At 45.6% G+C, this 12,924-nt stretch overlaps 1 long non-coding RNA gene across 1 annotated transcript; it reads left to right on the top strand.

The window, feature by feature from the left end:
- Positions 1-439: 439 nt before the first annotated feature.
- Positions 440-3,241, top strand: LOC123143821 (uncharacterized). Its single transcript, XR_006471075.1, has 3 exons — positions 440-538; positions 1,373-2,767; positions 2,898-3,241. It is a non-coding gene; the product is annotated as an uncharacterized lncRNA (long non-coding RNA).
- Positions 3,242-12,924: the final 9,683 nt, after the last annotated feature.

Below are 12,924 nucleotides of genomic sequence, written 5' to 3'. Positions count from 1 at the left end.
ATTTCATATACTAATCAATGGAGCACTAGCAGCCAACCTTGGAGATGGGCGTGCAAGTGTCTGACCTCCAACCCTGAATGTGTTCTTCCCATATTTCTACAGCCAATAGTACCAAACTGCCATTACAAACATGTCACTCCACTAGCTAGCCGGCAACTCAGTCTTAGTTTCCAAGCAAAAACAAAGCATCTTTCGCCTTTGGCTTCTTACTGGCGTTATCAATGGCTGACATGTTTTGATATACTCAATCCTGCAATTTCTGTTACCGATTTTCAGCTTGACCCACTGTTTTGGTCAGTTATTTCCATTACTCTTGCCGCTGCTCTGCTCTGTACATACATAACCTAGGACTCTTATCTGTATTACATATTTTCAGCTTGACCCACTGTTTTATTAAGTGAATTCCATGCAAACAACTAACTTTCTATTGTTCATGTAAATGGAGTAGGAGGATGAGCAGCAGCAAATGAGCCTGATGGTGAAGAAGCACCTGATGACCAGAACTCGTTCAAGAGCTCTTTTGTCCTTCCAAAACAGGGTCTTGATGTCCCCCTTACAGAAAAATGTTCATACATGTTCCTGCATGATGCGTGTGTGCATGTTGGATGGTCATATTCCAGTGTACTAGCTAGCTAGTAAGCTTGTTTTGCTACCGGATGATTGAATGTGATCTCAGTTTTTACCTCATGTAGCTGACCGCCTAATTTGTAGGTAAAGATACCGTTGGCATATATTATCAGCAGCATTTTTTCATAAACAAAATAAAAAATGTTGATTTAGGTCCAGAATGTGTATTATGTCCATGTTGTTGGCTAGATGGTAATGGCTCATGAGAATATACACACACACATGAACGCTATTATTTCTCTTCACAGAAACCAAGCCAGTATTCTGATCCTCCTAGCCATTGCACATGCCTGTATTCATATGGCCATTGTGGATAATTCTATGCTTTAATAATTCTCCTTATATATCACTGTTTATTAGTAGGAGATTTCTTCTGCTTGGCCATAACAACAATTTCATGTTGTTTCTTTTGTAATTCGATGGTTGACAGTCTCATATATTACACTAGCTAATATATTACAACGGAATGAATCAACTACTCTCATGGTCGATCCCATCCCATCTAGCATTATTTACCGTCTATCTGTCTGTATGTATTTACTCTGGAAAAAATTCAGTCTGCACATCTGCATCTGCATTGCACAAGTACAGATACATCCGCCCCTGCTATTTTCTTGTTATACATTACATAGATGCATACATACGCCAGGCTATTTCTGTGTCTGTCTGTCTGACCTCTCAAGGATGCATATCTCGTTCGTATGTACTGAATTTTGTAACAATTTCGTTTTCCTCATACTTACAGGATGCTGCGCTCGCTACTTACATGTTTTCTGATGCCGCAACAAAGGACTATATGTGGTTTCTTCAGTGGGACTGTTGCTGTCGCTCCTCATGTTCAATAACATTTCAGCATTGGACCTGCTAGTCACCCAAGCCAAGCCTCGCATCGCTTCAATAAAGCGATACTTCTTCCAATCAACCCCTACTTCGGCTCTGCTCTTTTTTCCATCTTCTCTTATTTAAGCTAAGAAAGATTCTGAGTTTGCATCCATCTCATTACACTAGCTAGCACAATATATTAGTTAAGGCAACTCTACTACATATCAATTTCCCCTACTGGATTGGTTCTATATTTTTAAAGTTGTTTCGTGGTGCATGAGCCCAACCTGAAGAAATATAGGCTTATGATGACTATTTTCCTTCTTAAGTAATCATAGTTGTTGGCTTCGGTAGCTTGCTGAATATGCTTTAGTTATATATAGAAATGACGTGCCTTCTATGCTTAAATGATTGTTTGGCTCTATATAATTGTTGACATGAATATCTTGACTTCCCAAACAAGTATAGGACTGTACCTATGCATACAGATTATCCTAACAAAACTGAAAATAAAAATTGAAGCATGAAATAAGCAATAAGTGGCTGATTTTTATTTGCATGTTAAGCGGAAAGTTGTAGCCAAGGCTTATATATTACGAAATATTGTCACACCTCTGAGCTTCTACTGTTGTTAGGGACATCGTAGTGTGATCTTCATGATTTTTCGCTTGAAGATGTACTGATTCATTAGTCAAGCAGAGACCGAAGTCATCTTTTGCTACTGCTAGCTCTATGGATGTTTATTTACCTGCAACTTCTGCCAGCTCTAACTTGGTTATATAGCAGTTCAATTCAGTCAATCTGTTGGAACTAGTTTGTCTATTACTTGTATCCAGATTTTATATCCTGCCCTATGCCATTGTCGACTTGCTTAGGTACATAATTGTTATCTCTTGCAATCTGGTATTGATGATTGTCAATGTATTCATTTATACCTTTCTAGTGTACCTTGTATGTGACCCAGCTGATCTGTATATCAATGCTCTGTTTCCAATAGATGTATGCTGGTGCCTGATGGCTGATTCCTTAAAACTTCACTGTTGCAGTAGCATTTTTCCTTAGTGCATAGATGTATGAGCGATCACTTATGCTTGAAACCTTGCTCTCTTTCCCAGGAACCATCGTGGTCTGCGTCACTACTGGGGCAGGAGAGGAAAGCCTGTTGGTGTCTCCAGGAAGCGATAAACTGCTTCACAAAGATCCGCGCATAGCTTCACTACTACTGTGTTGGTCCATTTCCAGAATCGTAAGGAGTGTTCTTGTTTAGACGATTACCTTGGATGATGCTTTTGCTTAAGGAGAGGCTCAAGAAGATCAGGTATAAACTCCTCCCCCTCTTGTTTGTTTTTGCTTCATACTGTTTGGTGGTTGATACATTAATGTGCAAGTTCTATGGTATGTGAGTTCTTTCTGTTGCTACAAGCATTGACACAATATGTCATGTGCAGGGAGCTCTGTATCCGAGTTCCAGCCATCCTCTACAGCAAGGAGCTCTGGGCCAAAGGAGCAAGCAGCGCTGCTAGTTCCTTGAGGCCAGATCGAGTAAGATGGCGCACCATGGCGTGTGGTGGCGTATTTTGCTTCCGAGAACAGTACTGTTTATTTGAAGTGAGATGTACTCGTCTAGTGCCTGGCAAAAAAATGAAGGATGAAGTGTCATGTACTGTCTATGTTGTAGTGAGCTATAGTAGGAGTGAAATGAAAATGTATCTGCTGTTGTATGTGCTATTTCGCTGTAATGTATTGTGTACATTTTACTTGAACATTAAATTCTCCAGAAAAAATGTTCTTACTGGACCTGATAGTGGCCATGGCCCAAATATACTTGTACTATTAAGATGCCATGGCCCAAAATAACCTGGGCTGAAAAGCTATTCAGAATTATTATAAGCAGGCCTCGACTCAAATAGAAAATAGAAAAAAGGAAACAAAATATGTGGAAAGGTAAAGGCCCATTATAGAAAAGTCCCAAAAACATCAAGCAAAAAAAATACCATAAAAGGCTGAATTAATGGGCTTGGCCCATGTAGAGCACCGAATTGGACCGGGATGAATATTACCAACGACCAATTCAATTGGTCGCAATTTTGCCACGTCAGGTTGCCACGTCGGATCCGACGTGGCCTGGGCAGACAACCAGTGACCAAAACAAAAGGTCATGGGTTCAACGACCTTCTGTTTTGGTCGTAAACGTCTACGACCTTCTCACAGAGAAGGTCGTTAATTTCAGTTTACGACCGCTAGCTTTTGACCTTTTGTTTTTGGTCACAAAAAGGTCGCAAATGGAAACAATGACCTTTCAGTGACCAATAGTCAAGGTCACAAGTTGACATATTTCTTGTAGTGAGAACAGAGTAACGCCTTAAGCAAGATGACATGATGTAGAGGGATAAACTCATGCAATATGATATAAACCCCATCTTGTTATCCTCGATGGCAACAATACAATACGTGCCTTGTTGCCCCTACTGTCACCGGGAAAGGAGACCACAAGATTGAACCCAAAGCTAAGCACTTCTCCCATTGCAAGAAAGATCAATCTAGTAGGCCAAACCAAACTGATAATTCTAAGAGACTTGCAAAGATAACCAATCATACATAAAAGAATTCAGAGAAGATTCAAATATTGTTCATAGATAAACTTGATCATAAACCCACAATTCATCGGTCTCAACAAACACACCGCAAAAGAAGAGTACATCGAATAGATCTCCACAAGAGAGGGGGAGAACATTGTATCGAGATCCAAAAAGAGAGAAGAAGCCATCTAGCTAATAACTATGGATCCGAAGATCTGAGGTAAACTACTCAAACATCATCGGAGAGGCTATGGTGTTGATGTAGAAGCCCTCCGTGATCGATGCCCCCTCCAGCGGAGCTCCGGAACTGGCCCCAAGATGGGATCTCACGGGTACAGAAAGTTGCCGTGGTGGAATTAGGTTTTTGGCACCGTATCTAGTACTTTGGGGGTACGTACGTATATATAGGAGGAAGGAGTGCGTCGGTGGAGCAACAGGGAGCCCAAGAGGGTGGAGGGTGCGCCCAGGGGGGTAGGCCCCTACCTCGTTCCCTCCTGGTTGATGTCTTGACGTACGGTCCAAGTCCTTTGGAGCACGTTCGTTCCGAAAATCACGTTCCCGAAGGTTTCATTCCGTTTGGACTCCGTTTGATATTCTTTTTCTGCGAAACTCTGAAATAGGCAAAAAACAGCAATTCTGGGCCAGGCCTCCGGTTAATAGGTTAGTCCCAAAAATAATATAAAAGTGTATAAGAAAGCCCAATAATGTCCAAAACAGAATATATTATATCATGGAACAATCAAAAATTATAGATACATTGGAGACGTATCAACCCGCGCTTTCCCCATAAAAAGGGAAAACTGCTGGGGCACTGCTCATTTACCCTCTGCGCCCTCTCCAATCTCGGAACTATCGCCCCCTTCTTCTTCCTCAAGCTCTTGCCTTTGCTCGCCGACGCCGCGCCCTCGTTGCTCTCAATCCCTCACCCCCTCTAGCCGCCATGGCGCCCAAGACAGGCAAGGGCAAGGGAGTGGCCAAGGGCGCCGGGGAGAAGGAGGCGCTGGAGAGCGAGTTGGCGGTGCTGCGGATGCAGCTCGCCTACTTCCCCTCGACGGTCGATGCGGTCCACCTTAGGGACTACTTCTTGACCCTGTCGGGGAGGGAGACGATGGGGCACCCTACCACGCGCATCGTTCCCGCCGATTTCGCCAAGGGCGGCCCAAATCGGTACCCCTTCTTCGTTGACTTCTTCTCTTGCAGGCTCTGCCCCCCTTTCTCTGATTTCTTCAACGATGTCATGCACACCTACGGCTTCCATCTTCTGGATCTTATGCCGAATGCCATGGCGTGCATGGCTTTCTTTGCCCATCTCTGTGAGGGCTTCGCCGGAGTGCTCCCTAGCACGGCACTCTTCCGCCACTATTTCTACCCTTGCATCCAGCCAGGGGCGCCATATGCGGCTGCATCACCTGGATCCCGAGGACCCAGGAGAAGGGCATGTACCTAGAGGGTGCCTAGAAGGAGAGGTGGGAGGAGTGGCGGAGCCGGTGGTGCTGGATCGAGGAGGAGGATCCGCAGGAGTTCTGCCGAGTTCGTCAGAGCCCGCCGACCCGCCGCGGGGACTGGAGCGATCTTGACGCCAACGATAAGAAACTTACAATCGCCACCACCAGGATCCATTGCCTCACCATGGCCAGGATCACTCTTGAGATGATTGGGGCCGATTTCATCCGTCGCCGAATCGCCCCGTTGCACAACAATTGGAGGTCGGCAAGGATACTGCCGAAGGGACCGGCAAGGCTGCTGCCGGGGAGGCCGACAGGGCTACCGCCGAGGAAGACGTGGCCAACGACCAACCTTCCTCCCCTTCGGCCCCCGCCCTGGCCAGGTACTTGAAGGTGGGCGACGGCCTGTTCGTCCACCTCCCAGGGACGGCGGGCACCAGGGCGCCGGCCGAGGGGGAGGTGTTCGACGACGAGGCGCTCGCCACCGCCGGGCTCCAGGTTGTCAACGAACCGAGCCCCGGCGACGGCGGTTCCCAAGAGGAACAACTTCTCCGGGCCATGGGCGCCAACTTTCAGAAACTCCAGGTGCTCCACTGTGCCCACCTGGACAAGGCAAAATCCAAGTTGGCGGCCGTGGACAAGGCGGAGGCAGATCTTGAGGAGCGCGTCGGTCAGACGCAGGCCTGGTTCCGCGAGGCTTAGGAAGGACTGGAGGCTGCCCAGGACGAGCTGGCCGAGCGCAAATGGGAGCTCATCCTGAAGCAGGCTGACGTCAAGAAGGCCCAGGAGGTGGCGAAGGAACAGGCCGCAAAGGACGAGGCTGCCCGGCGGCAACAGCAGGCTTCGCTGAACTCCTAGGAGGAGGACTTGGCTGCCCGCGAGCAAGCGCTCACCGCCATACTCCGCGGCAAGGACGAGGAGGTTGAGAAGCTCGTCGGGCGGCAGACCCAGGGGCTGGAGCAGAAGCACAAGGATGCACTCCACGCTCTGGCCCTGGACCTCGCCGGCAAGGTGAAGGAGCTGGAGGTGGAGCGGGATGGGCTGAAGAAAGAGGTCTTGGAGTTGAAGGAGGAGAAGGACACGGCCAACGGTGCTTTGGCGAATGCGCAGGCCGTAGTCCTCGGCAAGGCCGAGCTACTCTCCAAGGCCAACGACTCCATCAATGACCTGAAGCTGAAGCTGGAGGGCTTGGAGGGGAAGCTTTAAGAGGCCGAGGATCGCTAGGAGACCCTGAACAAGGACCTGGAGGAGGAGAAACGGCTGGGGAGGGATGACGCCGCCGAGTACGAGGAGTACCACTACTGCAGGAGACTGCAAACCCCACACTACGATCAGAGACCCTTTGCCGAAACTATGTGCGATGCAATAATCGCAAACAGTGGTGTAAAAAACATCAAAAAGGTGCAAAATGTTTGCGATGATGGATGCATCACACACGGTTAAGATTTTAGTTGCGTGTGCGATGCAGGGCATACGGTTAATCCATTCAAACTGTCTGCAATGAGGCAGAACAACAGAGACGGGCAACCATAACAAGGTGTGTGCGATGAAGGACACACGGTTAATCCATTCGAACTGTTTGCGATGAGGTAGAACAACAGAAATGGGCAGCCATATCAATGTGTGTGCGATATACGGCATACGGTTAACTCGGACGAACTGTTTTCGGGGAACACAACAGAAACGATTCAACTTAACATGATGTGTGTGATATGCAGCATATAGTTCACATGGATGAACTGTTTGTGATGATCCAAAAGAAAACAAACGAGTCGTGTAAACAAGATGTGTGTGATGCGTGGCAAACAGCCAACTCGGATGAACTGTTTGCGATGAGAAATTACAACACAGACGGTCAATACAGTTACTTCATGTCTGATTCTGTGTGTACAAAATACTTTGAAAAATGCAAACTAGTTGCTTGCGGTGGCTAGGAGTATCGCACACGATGCGTCTGCGAGTACTCGTGTGCGATGATTAGTATGTTACACATATGTTTCCTTATGTGAACATGTGTGTGAATTTGCAATATGGACAGTAAATATGCAAATGCCTTCTGGGCATCAGGCACACGCTTAAACTCAATGAATTGTGTATGATATTAATACTTTCCATGAAAATTTATGAACTTGGGTAACAGCATTTGAGTAACATATATATAGTGGTTACACTATTCGACAAAAGGAGGATATTCGTAACACGATTTTGACAACCATATGGTCCATATCTACATACTTAACATAGTGACAACTATCACATTTTAAGAGGCAAAGGGCCAACAACCATATGGTCCATATCTACATACTTAACATATATATTAACAGCTAGCACATTTTAAGAGGCTGAGGGCCAACAACCACAACTATCCACTGGAAGCAGCTTGATCACGGCGACTCGGCATCTCGTCAATGAAAAGGAAGAGCCCTCGTGTGCCTTGTTAGAGCAGGAGTAGAACAGTGTCTCCAATTTTCCAATATGGATGCATTGCCACGAGAAGCGAGAACTTGTTAATTTGAATGGTTCCCTTTTTTCGGGAAATGCAGTACATTGCAATCACTTTGGCATTATTAGCAGGCACAAGTGTAATTCGACCACGCCGGGAAATCGATCCAGGAACGGCTACAGGGGGCAATTTCTGTTGACATGTAGAATAAAAAACAATGGTAACATATCGTTGAAGATATATATAGTTTATGAGCATCAACACTAAAATAAGACCTTTTACTATCGCTTTGTGCACACAATTGGTCTTGTTCAGTGTGTGCACCATAGGTCTAACTAATCCCATCCAAAATCCAGCATTCATATGTTGTGCTATCTCTGTCAGATTATCGACAAAGTTTATGACATGCTTCAAGTCCTTCCAGTGAAATTTGGTATGCTTAGTAACATACAGATCGTTCACTATGCATCCAACATATCCCTCTTAAAAGGTGGAAAGGTATTATTTATTCAGAACATGGCAGAAGAATATATAGTGCGCATAAATTGGTAAACAGAATTTGTTACTGCCTAGGAACGGAGTCAGAATATGATATCACAATTGGTTGCTTAAATAGTGATCAATTGGTTGCTTAAATAGTAATATGACAGCATGGAGAAAGTTGAAAGGACACTAACCTCGATCAGACTTTGATCGGTTGATGACGTTGGGGAAGTAAACATCCATGTTAATTAGACCAGGCTGTGGTGCACGCACTAGAATTTTATTGCCAGCTTTCAGTTCATAACACTGAGACATTTTTCTCCAAAGGTCCACATTAAAATAGGAGTGACCATCTTTATCAAGTTTTACGCTAACCGTCATTGTAAATCCATGTTGCGTTGTCAATATGACATCCTGGGAGTCATCAGCAAAGTAAATCCCAAAATTTCCTTCTACTCCTGTTCTTGCAAAGCAAGGGATGTACTTCTTGAAATGAAAAATAAGATCGTAAATTAGATATATTGAAATAACCGAGCAAGATGCAAATATGGGAGTAACTGATAGAACATATCCATATATAGATGCAAGCAAAGTACGAAAATATAGAATTAAAATAGATAATGTAACAAAGATTTGATGCAAATATATAGATAATGTAGCAACAGACGGTATATGTTCACAAATTTAGGCCATGCCGACCGTGGTAGATTGAGATTGAACCTACCGAGCGCTCCCTGAAGTCATCCAGAATGGTGAGATAGAACTTCGTTTCCAACTGGCCACGACCATAGTTGCCCGATTTGTGCTCGCACTGTGCACACATGAATGAACACCCACGAATCAGCTAGAACAATAATGATTCCACGGCAATTTCCGCCGGTTGATTAACAGCGACGGACGGACTGTGATAAGAGATGAGTGAATATTTCGCTAATTAAGTTGATTACCTTATCCATGAGAAAAATCCCCGGTCCAATCCCGCAAAAATCCCCAGTCGACCAGAGTCTAGAATGTCGTTGCAGATAGGCGGCAGAAAGCGGTGGAGGCCAAATCCGGTGCCGTTTGGAGCGCGACCTACGCCTGCCGCCAACAGCCATCGAGCTTAGGGTGCAGAGTTGCGTAGGAGTCCGCGGCGAGTGAGTGGGGACAAAGTGGGCGAGGGTTTTCTTTTCCTTCTGCATGTGTGAGTGAACACAAACGGTTCACAGAGGCGACGGAGATGAATCGTGTGCGATAGTAAATCACCGAGATTGAATGGGAATCCAAATTTCCTTTGTCCTTCATCCCTGAGATTTTTTTCTACGATGAACATAAACCCTTCTAATCACCGTCTTCAAATTTGACACTTTTCCGGGTTCATTTACAATATTTAGGGGATTATGTGCATTTTATAGGCATTAATGCACGTAATTCAAATTCAAACAATTGGTGCATGAAAGGGTGCACAAGAACGGTCTGGAAAAACCATACTCGTGATATTTAGTAGTTTCTCAAGCCTTTTACAAGGAATGGGCAGAGATTTCAATGGAATGTGTGGCAATAGTCAACCACAAATGCGTCATTTACGGGGTTATCAACGATAGAACAATGAAATATGTGCTTGAAAAACATGACGGCTGGCATGGTGCCTTGGTATGGCCTCACCATGCCCTGGTTAAAAGCTAAGAAGGTTTGATTATGTCGTCATGCACGCCCTTCATAAATCGAACCATCACCGAGGAAGTTCAATGCTTTCGAGAGGGAAATCACCAAGATTGAAGGGGAATCCAAATTTCCGTCCTAGTTTGTCATTCAGTTTTTTTCCAACGATCAACATACCGCCTCAAATGAAACGTGTTCAAATTTGACATTTTCCCGAACTCATTTACCATATTTAGGGGATTGGGTGCATTATCTGGGCATTAATTATGCACATAATTCAAATTTTAACAATCGGTGCATGAAAAGGTGCACAAGAACGGTCTGGAAAACCATGCTCGTGCTATACAAAAAATGAAACACATGGTTGGAAAACATGACGCCTGGCTTGGTGCCATGGTATGGCCTCACCAAATTTCCTTGTCCTTTGTCCATGAGTTTTTTTTCTATGATGAGCATACAACCTGCAAATCACCATGTTCAAATTTGGCACTTTTCTGGGTTCATTTGCCATATTTAGGGGATTATGTGCATTTCCTAGGCATTAATGCGCATAATTCAAGTTCAAACAATCGATGCATGAAAGGGTCCACAAGAACGGCCTAGAAAACCATGCTCGTGGCATTTAGTAAATTCTCATACCTTTTACAAGGAATGGACAAATATTTTAATTAAATATGTGGCAATAGTCAACCACAAATGTCTGTTTGTTGGATTCTCAACTATAGAAAAAATGAAATAAATGCTTAAAAACATGACACCTGGCATGGTGCCATGGTATGACCTCACCATGCCCTGGTAAAAATTTGAGAAGGTTTGGCTTATGTTGTCATGCACGCCCTTCATAAATCGAACCATCACCGAGGAAGTTCCATGCTTTCGAAAGGGAAATCCTCAAGATTGAAGGGGAATCCAAATTTTCTTCGTTCTTTGCCATGGAGTTTTTTTCTATGACGAACATACACCCTGCAAATCACCGTGTTCAAATTTGGCATTTTTCCGGGCTCATTTACCATATTTAGGGGATTATGTGCATTTTCTAGGCATTTAGCGCATATAAATCCAATCTAGCTACAGGTGCACGGGTGTGATGTGAGGGACGTGGATTGCCATTCGATAACGGCGCATCCAACGATGCACACGCGCGATCCGCGTTGCCGGGGTTCCGGCGAATCATAACGCAACACACAATAGGCTCAGCGCTCACTGTTTCCGGAAGCGACGGAGATGAACCGTGTGCGATAATGAATGAGCAAAATTGTAAGGGAAGCCAAATTTCTGTTGTCGTTTGTGGTTGAGCTCTTTAATACCACCGCACTGTACGGCTGCCCGGCCCCTCCGTCCCAGAGCTCTCTCCAGGCGTCCTCCATGGCACCGCGGCGCACAGTAACTGGTAAGGAAGCGATGGCATCCCACCGCACCGCGTTCCTCACCGCCCGTGACCGCGCACATGGTAAGGAAGCGATGGCATCTCGCCGCACCGAGTTCATCGCCGCCGGCGGCCAAACAGTTACATCGGCAGACTTTGAGGCTGCCATGGCCGAATGGGTGGTGGATCTAGAGGCGGCCAAAGTCGCACAGAAGGAGCGGAAAAGGTAGAAAGCAGTCAAGAAAAGAGTGTCCTGCCGCCGCAAGACAAAAGAGGCCGCACGCCATGGTGAGGAGAGCTTGGCGGAGATCGAAGCACGGTGGGCTGCCGCCTACAAGGCCAGGAAGGAGAACGCCGGCATCTGGCCAGCATGCCCTGATGGCAGCATGTGAGAAGTAGTTTAAGTTTGTAGTATTAGAGCAAATTACCAGTAGTACTTTAAGTTTGTAGTATTAACGTACAATGTCGGTAAGAGCATCCTTTGAGGGCTTTGAGTGTTGATTAGCATGTGTGCCCGTGTGGTTTTTTTGCGTTAATCATTAGAAGATCACAAAACACACGGTTTCTATGCGGTACCATCTGCATTTTTTGCGTTAATGACCCATAAGTCAGTTACGTGTGTGATATTTCCTAATAAACCAGGCGTACCATTGACCGAAAAAATCAAGTACACGTGTATTTTTTTTGGAGACAGGATCTGCCAACTTTCTTTCTTCTCGCACATGAGTATTTTACGCGCTTCGTCTGTGTTGTGTGTTCCCCCCGCCCAAGTTTCAAATTTCGCACCGAAATTTTCATTAGGCGCACGATTTCAGAATTTATTCCTCCAACCACATCCCCTTCCCCTCAGTATCCCCCTCCCTCGCGCCTCCCCCTACCGGCATCTCAAACCGCCGCCGCAACCATAGCTTCAACCACTTCTACGTTCTGCTTGGATCCAGTCAGGTAACCCACTGCTCTCTATCACGTCCCCGCCTGATTGCTTAAATGGCGCCTGCGAAACATCCTCATGCCTCCAAATCCCCCCCCTGCCAGGAGCTGATGGCGGTCCATGGCGCGATGGCCGCTGTGCGTGTTGACCCGGAGGAACACCTCACCTCCACCGCCGCCGCCGACATGGAGCAGGCTCTGGCCCAGATGAAGTCCCCCAGCGTCTACCCCCCAGGACTTAACAGGTAAGATCTGACCAGCTAAATCTTACCAATACCACTTGCAACGGCTATGATTTGTACGGTTGATGTATTAAGCATATTCGTGCCTAGTTTATTTCAGTACTACACACTATGTGATGTTCAAATATTACCGTGTCCAGCTCAATTTCACCAATACCAGCAACATACTTACAATACATGACTCAGGATATCACTAGAGATGCTGCCCATTTGCTATTTTTAGTGGATGCTAACCCTGTTGCACTTAACATGCCTATCCATGTACTTATGAAGGGTCATAACGGCCGATGCTTTTGTTTGCCATGGAGGTGAGCTGCATCCCATGTCTTACATTATTTCACATAAT

This window comes from Triticum aestivum, chromosome 6D (assembly GCF_018294505.1).
Source record: "Triticum aestivum cultivar Chinese Spring chromosome 6D, IWGSC CS RefSeq v2.1, whole genome shotgun sequence".
Taxonomy (NCBI): Eukaryota; Viridiplantae; Streptophyta; class Magnoliopsida; order Poales; family Poaceae; genus Triticum; species Triticum aestivum.
Note: the sequence above shows the minus strand (reverse complement) of the source record. Positions and strands in the feature narration are given on the sequence as shown.